We start from the raw sequence: 13929 nt of genomic DNA on the forward strand, positions 1-13929 counted from the left end.
AATCAGCATGTTCCACCTCCTGGGGCTGCTGGCTCAGGAGAGGACATGTGACCCGAGTCCATTCAATCAGAGGCAGGCTCAGCGCTGTTGCTGGGAATGCCGGGACAGGAGCACTCTCCCTCCCTGAGGACAAGAGGAAGCTGGGAGACCGAGCAGCTGGGAGCAGTCATCCTGGGATCTGAAGGAGAGAGAGCTGATGGAGCCCAAACTCAAAGTGGAGCCCAAACTGAGAAAACAGAGCCGAGAAAAGGAGAACAACTCGGTTCTGGTCAGCTTGTTCAACTCCTGGATAAAGCCTCACCTGAAACCCGATCTGCTCCACGGGTGGATTATGCTCAATGAGTGGCCAGCACCCGGCACTGATAAGGGTTCTGAGGCAGGGCTGGGGAGAGTGGGATGCCAGGATTCAGTAGGTCTGTGGGAAGGTGATGAGACACTCGCCATGGGGCAGCAACCCGGCCCACAGGTGCTCACTCCAGTAAGTGCTTATTAATACCCATTAGCTTCATGGTAGACCATGGAAATGCAAGCAGAACTATGATAAGATTAGCCTTTAAGGAAGTTACAATCTTCTTGGGGAAATAACATTAAGGCACATGAGGAACAAGAAACCATTATTTGCAATGTAATTCAACAGAAGACAGAGCAAGATTTTTCCAGGAAAAGAACTCAGGGATCTTGGGCCACCATGAGACACCTCTGTGATTCCAAGAGCTCCAAGTCACAACAGGGGGCTAGAGCAGCTTGTCAGGAAGACAAAGTAAATGAGAACCCCTCTGGCTCTAAAACTCCATGATTCTATGGACACAAATGGGGGATGCTGGAGTAACAGGAGAGGGGCTCAGAGACAAGGCTGGGTGTAAGGAAGGCCATTCACTAGCTGTTGTTGTTACTGTGGGTTGAATTGTGCACACCCACCCCCAGATCTGTTCAAGTCCTAACCCCCGGTCCCTGTGAACGTGACCTTATTTGGAAATGTCTTTACAGATGGAATCGAGTTAACATGCGGTTATACAGGATTAGGATGGACCCTCATCCATTGACTGGTATCTTCAAGACGAGGAAAATTTGGACACAGAGACACACAGGGAGAAGGCTGTGTGAAGATGAAGACAGTGACCGAGCTCAGCTACAAGGTAAGGATGGCCAAAGACCACCGGCCACCAGCGGATTTCCCATCAGTCTCCAGAAGGAACCAATCCTGCAGACACCTTGATTTTAGACTTCCAGCCTCCTTAACTGTGAGAGAATGAATGTCTGTTGTTTTAGGCCACTTAGTTTGTGGTACTTTGTTACGGGAGCCCCAGGGAATAAATACACCAGCTTAATTCACCCCTCCCCGCCCATTCCACAAGATCTGTTTGTGAGGTCAGCAGAGGCCAGGAGGAAAAGCCATAATGCTTCTCTTCTAGTAAACCTTATCAGAAAAAAGAACGCTCCATTTGGGATTTTTTTTTCCCCTGGTGAACCTATTTTGGTTCCTAGTAATCATTTTTAAGAGCCCTCAACACAAAAGCAGAGATTCATATCTACCTCTCTGAAATCTGTTCCCGCCTTGTGTTTCATACCAAAGTAGCTGGTTATGAGCTCATTGGTGTCCTTTTCTCTGGACGTTTAAAAGAAGTCTCCGTCCCTGAGGGGTGGCCAGTGCACGCATCTGGGGAGGCCTTCTTCCCGTCCTCACACCTGTGAACTCCACAGGGCCTACACGCTCTTGCCGCAGAAGGTCCTCTCCCAGCACGTGCATCTGCAGACCCAAATGCAGAACAGAAGGTGCCTTCGCGACTTCCTCCTCCTCCTGAGAGCCTGGCCCGCTGCCCTGCTCATACAGAACAAGCAGGCAGCTGACGCAGGAGGGCCCACGTCTGGCACCCACAGGGGACGTGGGAACGAGCTGAGAGATGTCTGTAAGGAAGGTCTATCCAAGGATATACCTTGGATAGGTTCTCTCTCCTACAGCCTCACTTCGGGGTACCGAACCTCTCTGCTGCAGGCTCCCCAAAGGGAACTCTCCCCATCAGCACTGTTCCTTTACCGGAGCTTGTTCCTTTGAACCAGATCTATGCTGCCACAAGAGCATGTCATTCGTGAGACACCAAGATCGACATATACGACCGAAATCATGTTAATGTCCTCGTGTTAAAAGGTCATCCACTCAACAAACTTCACGGCATCCACGGCGCTCAGGGCATCGTGCAGGGTGCAAACAACACTGGACGAATGACAGCCTTCTAGGTTTTCCCCTACCGCATCTGGCCAATGAATTCACGTTCTGGGCTATGAACTGAAAGCACTGCAATGCCCTCACCACCCCCTGCCAGGAAGCAGTGCAGTACAGAGGGGAGAGCAAGGGACCGAGAGTCAAGAAACCCAGTCTCCCGCTGTGATCACCTGCCGCTGTCGCCCTGGGCGAGCCATTTGGTTTCTCTCGTCTCAGTTTCCTCTCGGTCTGTGAGTTGCGAGTATAAGTTGGAGAAACCTAGGAGTAGTGTTTAGGAGGCACACTTCAAGGCCACACACGGGGCTGTTCTAGAACAGGACGGGCAGCCACTGGTAGAGGCATTACAGGTAACGGCAGGGACACACACAAGCTCACTGCTTTCCTTCAAAAGGAAGGCGACATCAGAGACGTTGCTTCGACGGGCTGGCCCAATTCTCCCCCAACCACTGAGGTCCAGTAAACCGTGACCCGCCCTCAAATATCCCCACCGCAGTACCGAGAAGAATGTCCACATGGTTGCCAGATAACACAAAGCTGGTTCTGGTTCCACTTTTGTGCATTAGGGCAGCGGCCTTTATAGAGAGAACTCAGACTCATTAAGACGTGAACTGAAGCCAAAGAAGCTAGAAGAAACCAAAGGGGGGAAGATGTGACAAGCAGGCACCAACAAGCTTTTGAGCCGGGATGAAAGCATCAGAATTAACAGAAGAATTATTCCTAAACATGATCTCTGTTGGGACGAGGACAGAGAGGGCAAAGAAAGAGTTTTTCCAATCACCCCATTATCCACAAGTGGATTTTCTTCCAAGCCTTTCAGTTTATCTATTGTATCGCAGGCTTCATGCATTTTTCACAGGTCTCTTAGAATTACCAAACAAATTGCTGGAAGGGTGAGCGCCCTATTACTGTTTTATCACCACTCGGAGGAAGAGAGGCCCAAACCGTCTCCACGGCAAATGGTAAACACATGTTCTGTTAGACAGCCTGCCTCGAAACACCTAGAAAGGGATCCTGGAAGTTAACAGCGAAGAGCCTGGCTTTAAGCAGCTAAAGCAAGGGAAACGCAGAGATATATAGCTCGGGGTCAGCAGGGCCAGGAAGAAGTCTAGAGAATACTGACGAAGGGGCACAGATGGGCCAGATGCTCCACCACCACCACCAAGGCCCATGGGGTGATGACACCAAGAGGGGCACCGGGCCCTCTGCTGGGCTGGGGAGGAGTGGGCAGGGGTCAAGTTTTCCCCACTGAGAATCTGAGCCGAATGAGAGATGAACCAAGATGAACATGAGAGATACCATTTCCTCTGCAGTTCCATCTATGGCCAGGAAAGGAGCAGGAGTGGGACACAAGGATTTGCTCTCAGCTAATAGAAAATGCAGGTGGGAGTCCCAAGTTCAAATCCTGCCTCTGCCACCTTGTGTCTGTGAAGAAGAAACTGGAATTAATCTCTGACATTCCATTTCCTGTGTGTAAACGTACATTTTGAATAAAACCTATCTCAGGGAGCTGCCATGGACGACGAGGAGATGACAATGACAGATATGCAAAGAGTTGGTAGGGGGAGTTCCCTGGTGGTCTAATGGTTAGGACTCAGCTCTTTCACTGCCGTGGCCCAGGTTCAATCCCTGGTTGGGGAACTGAGATCCTGAAAGCTGCACGGTGCAGCCAAAATAAATTTTTAAAAAAGAAAGAAAGAAAAAAAAAAAGAAAGAAAGAAAACAGTTGGTAGATACAAAAACAAAAAGGATTCTCATGGTTCTGCAGCACATGGACTCAGGGCCCAACCCGACCTAAGATCTCTGAGCCCGTTGTACCCTGCTCTGCCTGGCAGACATGGGGGCGGGCCACCTCTGCACTTGGGGTGAGCAACCAGAGCATGACACGATCCCCGACCCAGGGCAGCCGAGGCTGCAGGGAGCAACCCTCTGCAGACAGCTCAGGTCCTGACAGAGCCCAGCTGCAGTTGGCCAGCCCGCTCCTCGCAGGGAAGCAGGAAAGGCACCCAGTATCCACCCCCTGGATCCTCAGGAGGTAACAGGGCTCTGGCCCACTCCCCCAAAACACCGCAGGTCTCTTTCTAGGAAGTGGTAGCACAGGGAGCTATATTCAATATCCTGTGATAGATCATAATGGAAAAGAATACTAAAGAATGTATATATATATGTGTAACTGAATCACTTTGCTGTACAGCAGAGATCAACACAACACTGTAAATCAACTTATACTTCAATTAAAAAAAAAAAGTGGTGACTCATTTTTCAGAGATGTGTACTAAAACAATTTACAGATTAAATATGATGTCTAGCATCTGCTTCACAATAACCGGGCACAGGGAGAGAAGTAGGTGAGGCACAGGTGAAAGCACAGCGGCCACAAGCCGCTGACTCGTGAAGCTGGGTGAAGTACGGGGGAGTGCATTGCAGCACCCTCTCAAGCATTTTTAAATTTTCCAAAACAAAAAGTTTGGGGGGAAATGGAGGGAGTGGGGGAAGTAACGAGGTCCTCTCTTTCTTCAACTCCCTGCACCCACAATTGTGCCAGAAATGAGTTCAAACAGCAACACTATCTTTCAGGAAGGAGCAGGAGGCCGCCACCCAGATGGGAAACACAATGAGAGATTACTCATGGTAAAGATGATAATAAATAATCATAATTGATAATAATTTAGAATAATAGCAGCTACCATTTACCCAGGACTGGCTACATGCACGCCACTGGGTAAAGCGGTTTGCAAGTACTATTTCTTTTAACATAAAAATCCTATGAGGTAAGAGCTAAAACTGTAAATCTCTTAGAAGAACACACTGGTGTAAATCTTTGTGACCTTCGATTAGACAATGGTTTCTTAGGTATGATACCAAAAGTACAAGCAAGAAAAAATGATAAACCAGACATCATCAACAGCAGGAGCTTACGTGGGTCCAGGATGCCACCTGCCTTGGACCTGAAGTGAGGGAGTGCCCGGGCACGGCCTCACCTCATCACGCTCGGGACCCAGAAGCTGGAAGGCTGCCTGCTGGGCCGTGTGCCCCTGAGAGCCCAGCTGGGCACAGCCTAGCCTCTAACCCTGACGGCAGGACTGGGAATTCAGGCTTGATGGATGGCTCTGGAAATCTACGCCTCTGGGGGAAGGCGAGCTAGGATGGAGGAAGGGCCACCACACAGAGTGCTGGGAGCCCCGTCTCCTCTCTGGGCCTCAGCTTCCTCTTCTGCCAAGTGAAGGCCAATGCTGGGAAGAGGTTACACGCATAGGAAGCAGCTGGAGGCCGCCAGACCCGCATCAAATCCTGCTTTCCCCACTTGCTGTGTGGGGCCTCTGTAAGCCTCAGTCCTCATCTGTCCACAACTCAGTAGGGCAGGTCTAGAATAGGAAACAGAGGACCGAAGCCTGGGGCCAGCGGTGGGAGGAGAATGGAGAGGCTGGGAGCTGCCTGGACCTCCCACGAATAAGCAGAGTCTCCTACTGGGTCTCTGGGTGGCCAGCTGTTTGAAAGATGGCTTCGTGGGTTCACATCCAGCAGGTGCTTATGCAAGCCCCACAGCGGGAGTGAGCCTGATGCCCTGTTCTTGGGGCGCTGTCAACCTCCGGCAAAGGCAGGGCAGGGAACAGCATGGCGAATGCTAACAAGGGGCACGCGCAGGGCTGCGTGAGCTAAGCACCGGCCCCCCGCCAAGCATTCTGCGCATTAACCTGCAGCCTGGAGGGAGAATTTCACAAAAATCCTGCGGGCCGGGACCAGTGGCGGGGGGCAGGGACCAGGTTGGAAGCCATTCATGGAACAGGGGATTGACAGCACCCGGTTTGTTGGAGAAAGTCTGTCTCTTGGTTTGGTAACTGGCCTCCTTCCCTCCAGTGGCCCTGTTCCCCACCCCGGGAAGAGAGTGTCACGGGGCAGGACAGGGGCTCTGCACTGGGAGTAGGAAGCGAGCCCACTGCCCAAGGCTGAGGAAGGAGCAGAGAAGGGCAGGGCGGAGCCAGGCAGGGCCGGGCTGGGCCGGGCTCAGGGGAGCTGCGCTGCTCTACTGCTTCATCCGGTGCTCGGTTCGCGGTGTATCTGTGTGTAGCAAATATTCATCAAGCTATTCACAAAATGCACACTTTTCTCTGTGTATATTATACTTCAATTAAAAAAAAAAAAAAAAAAAGGTGGGCAGGGAGAGAAAGCAAGCACTGGCCTAAACAGCAAGTCCCTGCTCTGCAGTGTGGCCTGCCTTGCGCTTACCCGGTCTGGGACTCCAGCCTCCCATGTGGCATAGATCAAAAGTGGAAAACGGGGGCCCAATTCCACCATGACCACCTCCACGGCCCTGGGAGCCATCACCACTGATCACGGCGGCGATCACTTGGGAATTACAACCACCTTTTGTGCTAAATACTCCCAATGGGACTTCAGAATCCTGATTATCACTTGGTTCTAGAAGTAGAGAAGCATCGGCACTCAAGACGAACCCCACACGCCACGCACAGGAGAAACTCTCCAAGAAGATTCCCAGGAGCCCACGAATCAGGGTCTGTGTTTCAGTTAACACTCAGCCACCAAACGCATGCTGAGGAAGAACTCAAATGACTTCCTTGTAGCTGTTAAACATTACTCGCGGGGGCTTTTTACAGGAAAGGGGGTGACCTTGGGCTTACTCAGCATAATCTCACTCCTTCTGGCTCCTCCTGAGAGCATGACCGGCACCCAAACCGTTCAGCTGATGGCACAAAGGCTGGCCTTTTAAAGAGCTCCTTCCACACCAAGTGGTAGGTGAAAGCCAGGAAGCTTCTAGTTCCTCAAGTCTTGACACCATGATGGAGGACCTGGCAAGATGCTAGGACGTGTTACTATTATTGATAATTACAACAGTAATAATGATAGCAGCTAACTTTTCCTAAATGCTCACCAAGTGCAGGACAATGTCCTACGCCTTGCAGCAACTGACATTTTATTCCTCACAACAACCCTATATAGTAAGTCCTATTAGCAGCCCCATTTGATAGACAGAGAAACTCAGGCTCAGAGAACCTCAGTACCTTGCCCAGGCTCCCCCAGCTAGGAGGTAGCCAAGATGGGACCTGAACCCACACCATTTGGCTCCAGAGCCCTCTAGTTTCTAGTCAGTGAAACAGGCATGGCAAACCTGGGTAAAAGAAAAGCATCTCAATTCTAGCTATAGCCAGGATCACTCAGGTTCATTCTTTTAAAAATATATATATATTTTTAATTTTCCATTATTTATTTATTTACATAAAACAAAAAAGACTGGGTACTTTTACGTGGGCACACAATTCCCATGTGGTGATGTTGAACCTTTCCTTAAGCACCAAGTCATGGAGGTTTACTGGAATGAAAAGTATACTGGGAATCAGAAGCCTTAGACTCTTAGACTCTTGGTGTCACTAAATAATTTTGTGACGTGATAAAAATTTACATTTTCTCAGATCTAAAAACCTAAAAACCTTCTTTTAAAACTCATGTTAAAAGGAAAAAAAGTAAGCCTTTCTCATGTTCTGCCAGGCCAAGTCTTTAGCCTAGAGGCCTTTAGCCTGGTGGTTCAGCCCGTGAGGCCGGGCACACTGCGTCTGATGGCAGCACAAGGAAAAGCAAAAAAAAGAAAAGGCTGCAGGCCCACTTGCTCCTCCCATCACCCCAGGGTCTGCATCCTGCTTCACTCTTCACTCAAAGGCGCCCAGGGACCACCACACTGGGCCAGAGTCTGCATCTGTCCCCAACCCTGGCTCAAGACAAACTAACACAACTGAAGACAGGCACTTCTTAGGAGAGCAAACAAATGGCACGGCCGGACGCCGGAGTCCACAGCGGCCTCTGGGAGGACAACTAACAAATCCTCTGGGCAGACCACCGAAGCCTGTAATCAACTGAGGCCAGGACCCAATGTCTCTGAGTCAAAGCCTTCCTGACACCACTCAGAATACCTGCCTGTTCATTAGCGCTTACAGAAAACCACACACCACGGACAGTCCTGAGGAATCCACACTAGGCCCCAGTGCCTGGATGTAACAGTGTGCCAGGCAGCCACGGCCCTAGCTAAACCCTGGCACCCATGGCTGCTCAAGAATCACAGGCCGAGGGTCTAAAGAGGCAGCCGGATCTGGCATGGGGCTGCGCCTGGAGATCCCTGCAGCTAAACCTTGAGAGTAGAGGCTCCCAGGAGCCAAGAAAGGGTCGTGGCGCCATCCAGTGCACACTAGGGGCAGGACCGCTGAGTCCAGCCACACGGGGAGCCATCTGCAGCCTACTGAGCGGTTCAGTGCGCAACCTGTGTAACTGTCCCTGACAGCCAGCCAGCCAGCCAAGGCTTTTGCCTTCCAATCACTGGCAGACCACCCCTTTCAGGGCAGCTGCGGCACCGGGGCAGTCCCAACCCCAGCACCAGGACCCTGAGGCACTGTGAAAGTTAAGGCAAAGGCAGAGTCAAGAAATCTGGGTTCAAGTCCTGGAATCCCCATTAACTTTATGTGTGCTTCTGAAGGTCACAAGTTATTTGTATCTCAGTTTTCTCGTCTATAAACAAGAGAGTCGGAATAATGTATTTTTAACATCCTTTCTGACTTTTAAGTTCTAGGATTCTTTGATTCTGTGACATGATGAACAGAGAAAGAAAGCTCTTTGGGCCTGATGGAGCCAGACTGCTACATGGGAGCCCAGGGCCTGCTGCCCTCGAGCAGGTGCACAGCACTGTGACTGCACAGGACAACCTTGGCAGGGCGGCAGGACACAGCAGAGGGAAGAAGGCCAGCAGGACGGGCGCACGAGTGACAGATAACGGCTCCACGCCGGCGACAGACACCCACTCCCTAGCTCAACCAAGCCCATACACACCCTGAGACTGTCCTTTGCAGTCACCAGATGACTCTCCAGCCCTCACAGACTCAGCCTGGCGCGTAGACGGCATGTCCTCACCTACTACCGCTTCTCTAACTCTCCTCAAATGGCTCCCGGCGAGAGCTGGGCTTCCCCACCCAGCAGACGCCTTGGTCTTAATCAACCCTCGTTTGTATTCCAGAGAGATCTCAGGTGTCTGTGCCCCCAGCCTGAGGCCTCCCAGACAGCATGAGACCAGGGAGGGTGAGAGCCCCTGATGGACGTGTGTGTGTTTGGGAGGGAGGGGGTCACCTCTTCAGCCTCAGAGCGGCCATTTCCCACCCACCCTCACTGGGGGCTCGTAAGTGGACAGAGACGCGGGGGTGACTGGTGATAACAGAGTAGGGCAGGGCTGCCATATGGGGGTGCGGGTGGGAGAGCAGGGAAAAGGAGAGGAGAGAGGGTTCCTGGAAGCCAATGACGTTGACCCACAAAGGGTCACAGGCATGGGACACGTGTAAAGACATTCCAAAAGCAGAGGCAGGGGGTGAGGGGCCCGCGCGGCTAGGTGGACGTAGGTGAAGACAGGCGGGAGAGGCAACTGGAGACAGACCAGCCAAGGGGCTTGGACTTGATCCTAAAGCAATAGGGTCCTGAGGCGGGGAGTGACGAGCCAGCTCTGAGTCTGGCGGTGACCCGTCTAGCGGTGTGCAAGGCCAAGAGACCAAGCTCGGAAGGGACGAGGCCTGGGCAGTGTGTCAGGCGCAGTGCTGGCCTTGGGGGCACGTGCGCCGGGCTTCGCCGTTCAGGAAGGACTGAGATGCTGCCTGACCTTTGGCACAATACTGTCTCCGATCTGGCAGAGCTGCTGAAAGGAAAATGACGATGCAATTTGCCCCTCAGCCTATTTTGCTCTTCAGACCCGTTATTTAAACCCACAAGCTCAGGCCCGGGTGGTCAGGCCCTTCCAGCACAGGGAGTACAGAGGAGAAAGGTAGGGTGTGCACGAGCACCAGACAGGAGCAAGGTGGCCCAGACACTGCCCCTCCCAGGGCCCTGAGTGCCCCACGGAAAAAAACAACAGGATGAGGAGGGGACTGCTACGGTCCCGGCACTCTCCGATTCTCTGCAACTTGGCCAAATTCAACTGATTAGAAACACCTCCCGAAGTGGTGGGACATGGGCCAGCACTTGCTTGGAGGGAGTGTTATTGGCCCAACTGCTATGGAGAGAAATTGGGCAACAACCAAAATTAAGGCTACATAAATTCAGCATTTCTATATCTAGGTATTTATCCCACATAATTCCATACATGTGCACACAAAGATATACGTACAAAGATATTTAATCGCTGCAGCATGTATCCAAAACATGATCAGAAATGTCCTAAGTGTCTATCAGTAGAGAAATGGTTAAGAAAAGGATTTAAGGCCATTTAATGGAAAACTATGCAGCCATTAAAAAGAATAAGGCAGCCTGAAGGAAGGAATGATATGAAATCATTTCCAAGAAAGATCACACAGAACAATGGCTTTGTGTGAGGACGGGAAGGCAGTCTTTGCTCATGTACACGGAACTCCCCCACAAAGGCTCCAGGCTGCTGCAACCATGGCTGCCCCCAGGACGGGGATGGGCTGGCTGGGCAGCAGGGGTGGGAAAAGACTCCTTGAATTTGCTGCATGTGCACGTGTTACCTACATCAGACGGCAGAGAGCCAGACAGAGGGGACACAGGCAAGGCCATGCCTACGGAATCCACCAGAACCACAGTGCATGAATAGGCTGGTAAAACTCACTGTCCCGGGGGCAGGAGGTGGGAGAAACACTGGAGCGTTTGGGAAGCTTCCTGGGAGCAGAACGCCAGCAATAACCCCCCACTGTCCCTGCTGGTGAACAAAAGTCACAGAACCAGGGGTTCAGGAAAGACAAGAAGAGGTTGGAGCACCCAGGCGCCAGGCTCTAGAATGAACTGGATGTGACCTGTGCCACGGACGGAGCAGGGGGAAACCCCTTCCAGATGAGGGGTGGGGGAAGCAGAGCACCTGTGGAGGCGGGGCTGGGCCCGAGCATCCTGGGTGTGTGACCTGCACACCCGCCCCAGTGTGCCCGCCAGTGGCATCCAGGTCACAGGCACCCCCATCCCATCCCCAGGCCGGATGCCACCCACGACTGTCCATCCGCCTGAGTCACCTTCCCGGACGGTCTGCGGTGACACGCGCCTCGCTCAGCCATCTGGGAGAGAAAACCGGGGTCCCCGTGGGGACGACACACTGTTGTTGACAGAGCTCACAGCAAGTCCATGAAGAAAAGCAATCCCATCAAAGTGTAACCCCGAACGCTGAGGAAGAGGGGGCGGGGAGGAAACGGAACACTTTACCATCTGAGACAACAAACACCTTCGCCCCCGCTTCCAGGCGCCCCGACTAGAACAATACCTCCCTTTCTGTCCCAGACCGCAGCACCAAACTTCTGTGTTCTCCACCTCCCGTCAGCAGGAGGCTGGCAAGGTGCCCGGTCAGGCTGCGCACCTGACAAATGTCACATGCCCTGTCACAGTGCCAGGGCACTACTCAGGTCCTCAGGCAAACAGAGAGGGACCTCGGCCACACACCGCCTCCGGGACTGGGGAGGGATCTGCAGAGCTGGGTGCCAGCCAGGAGAAGGCATCTCCTCACGGTTGACACTAAACTAAGACAGGCTGGCCTTGCCACTCAGGGGTCACTGTCGGGACCGGAGGGGGTCCCAGTGGTTATGTGACCAGGTGTCACAGCTGCCAGCCGAGCGAAGTGAGAACCGGACAGGGCCTGCCTGGTCCCAGGAGCTCGGCTCCACCCCGGCTCAGCAGCAAACCCCTCACCCCTTAAGCACCTGTCTTAACCCCGCGCGCCTTCTCCACACACCTGTTCAGGTGAGCCCGTGGAGCAGCCCCTGCCTTCGGGCCGCTTCCCAGGATCCCGGCCACAGGCCGGCTCTGCCCGCCCACCCGGGGCCACAGCCCTCCAGCCAGGGTCCGACTTTCAGTTCCCGGAGCAAGCGCAGGTCTCGCCGAGGCCTGCAGGTTCCCTCTCCTGCTCTGCTGGGTGAGCAAGGGTACAGCCGGGACTTGGGGCACCCCAGCGCTGTTGGCGGGGAGAGAGGAATCGTCTGCAACCAGAGCAGAGTTCGCAGTGTGCCGCTGAACTCTGGGACGCGGGGCCGCTTGGGCCGGGGGAGGCCTGGGCCCCTCACCCCTGCACGAAGCCACCCCACCTTCCCAGCCTCTGGCTGCAGGAGGACAGAGAACAGAGACAGCTACTGCTGCCGGCCGTGACCCTGGCAATGACCCCTAGTGCTGCGACAACTGTCTCACTTCCTGCTGCACACCTCAGCCCTCTTCTAACTGGCAGCCATTGCACCCTCGGTCCGCACATTCTCCCGCCGCTGCTGCGCTCAGCTGCACCAGCCTATTCCAGGTCCTCAGGCCTCTGTGCCCGTCTTGCCAAGGGGCCTGGCAAACGTAGCCCCCTCGGCCTGCTCCCCTCCCTCCCCCTGCTCACTAGGCCTTTTAGGCCTCGGCTCAAGTGTCACCTCCTCAGAGAGGTGATAACACCCTCCCTGTTATCACAGGTCTTGATTTTTCTTCTTCCTAGAACTTACCATAAATGGAGACTATGTTGCTTTTCCTCCATTTACTTGTGTTTTGTTAGCATCAACCCTGCCTCCCCTACAGCAACACACACACCCACTCACACACTCACTCACACACACACACACACACACACACATACTCCATGGGGACAGGGGCTGCGTCCACCTGATCTGTCCTAGTTTTTGTATCTGCGATGTCTTTTAGGATTCCTGGCACACAGCAAGTGCTCAATTAAGACTTGTGGAATGAATGCCACAGTGGTTATTTGATGAATGATCTCATGGATCAATGGAGAGACTGAGAGATACCCGCCAGGTCAGGGGCTGGAAGTCAGGGAGTGTGTGAGGCCTGAGGCAGGGGGCACGGACCCCAGCCAGCGTGGGAGGGGCTCACAGAAGGTCCTCGTGGCTCACTCTGTCCGTCTCCAGAGGATGGAGGTCAGCGGAGGCCCAGCCCGTGGCCCACCAGAGCAGCTTTACTCTTGGCTGGTGAGAGACTTTGTGATTTATTACACAAAGTCGAAAGAAACCACATGGGCCTTTATCGTGGGCACAAAGACCACATGGGTGGCACAGAAGCAAGTCAGGAAGTCATGGCCCCAAAGAGGCCAAGAGAAGAGTGAAAGAGATGTTCCTGCCGTAGATGTTCCTGAAATAAAGAACCCACAGGACTACAGACCTCTTGGCGGGAGTTCCCAATCTCCAAAACCCAGATACTGGTACTCGAGGAGCCCAACACGTCCACAGGGCCGAACTAAGGAACCCTGAAATGATGTGTATACACAAGTTTTCCCTATGACTTTGGGAAAATGTATTATTAGCAAACGTTGGTATTTCTAAAACCCAGCAGACCTACAACCCTGAGCTGTGAAATGGTGAGTGTCCACGCGCACACAGAGGGACCACGGCCAGCGCGCCGGGTGAGCTCAGGCTTCCGTGTGGCCGTCCCTCCCACCGCCCCACCTAGTGCTGTACAAAGTCCATCTCTGCTCTGGGCAGGTAACAGGCAGGGCCATAAAGCTGTGCATCTTCCTGGGGGGCTGGCCTCCCCCTCCACAGGGAAAGGCCCTGCAGACACTCAATGGCCCTAAATGGCCCCAAGCTCCCTGGGGCAGAATGAGAGATTCACAGCCACTGCCCGCTGGCCTGGGCTGGGCGCACAATGGGCAGATTGTGCGGCCACTTCCGCCATGGGAGGAGGGGCCTCGTGACCCAGGGCAGCAGTCATGGGGAGGCTGACCTCACGGCCTCCCCGGGACAGGATCTGTCCTT

The 13929-nt window shown here is 53.4% G+C and overlaps 1 protein-coding gene across 3 annotated transcripts in view; it reads right to left on the reverse strand.

Moving 5' to 3' along the window:
• ITPK1 (inositol-tetrakisphosphate 1-kinase) overlaps positions 1–13929 on the reverse strand; it is a 162716-nt gene that overhangs the window by 45741 nt on the left and 103046 nt on the right. The window lies entirely within an intron of this gene.

Source organism: Balaenoptera acutorostrata (genome assembly GCF_949987535.1).
Source record: "Balaenoptera acutorostrata chromosome 3 unlocalized genomic scaffold, mBalAcu1.1 SUPER_3_unloc_1, whole genome shotgun sequence".
NCBI classification, from domain to species: Eukaryota; Metazoa; Chordata; class Mammalia; order Artiodactyla; family Balaenopteridae; genus Balaenoptera; species Balaenoptera acutorostrata.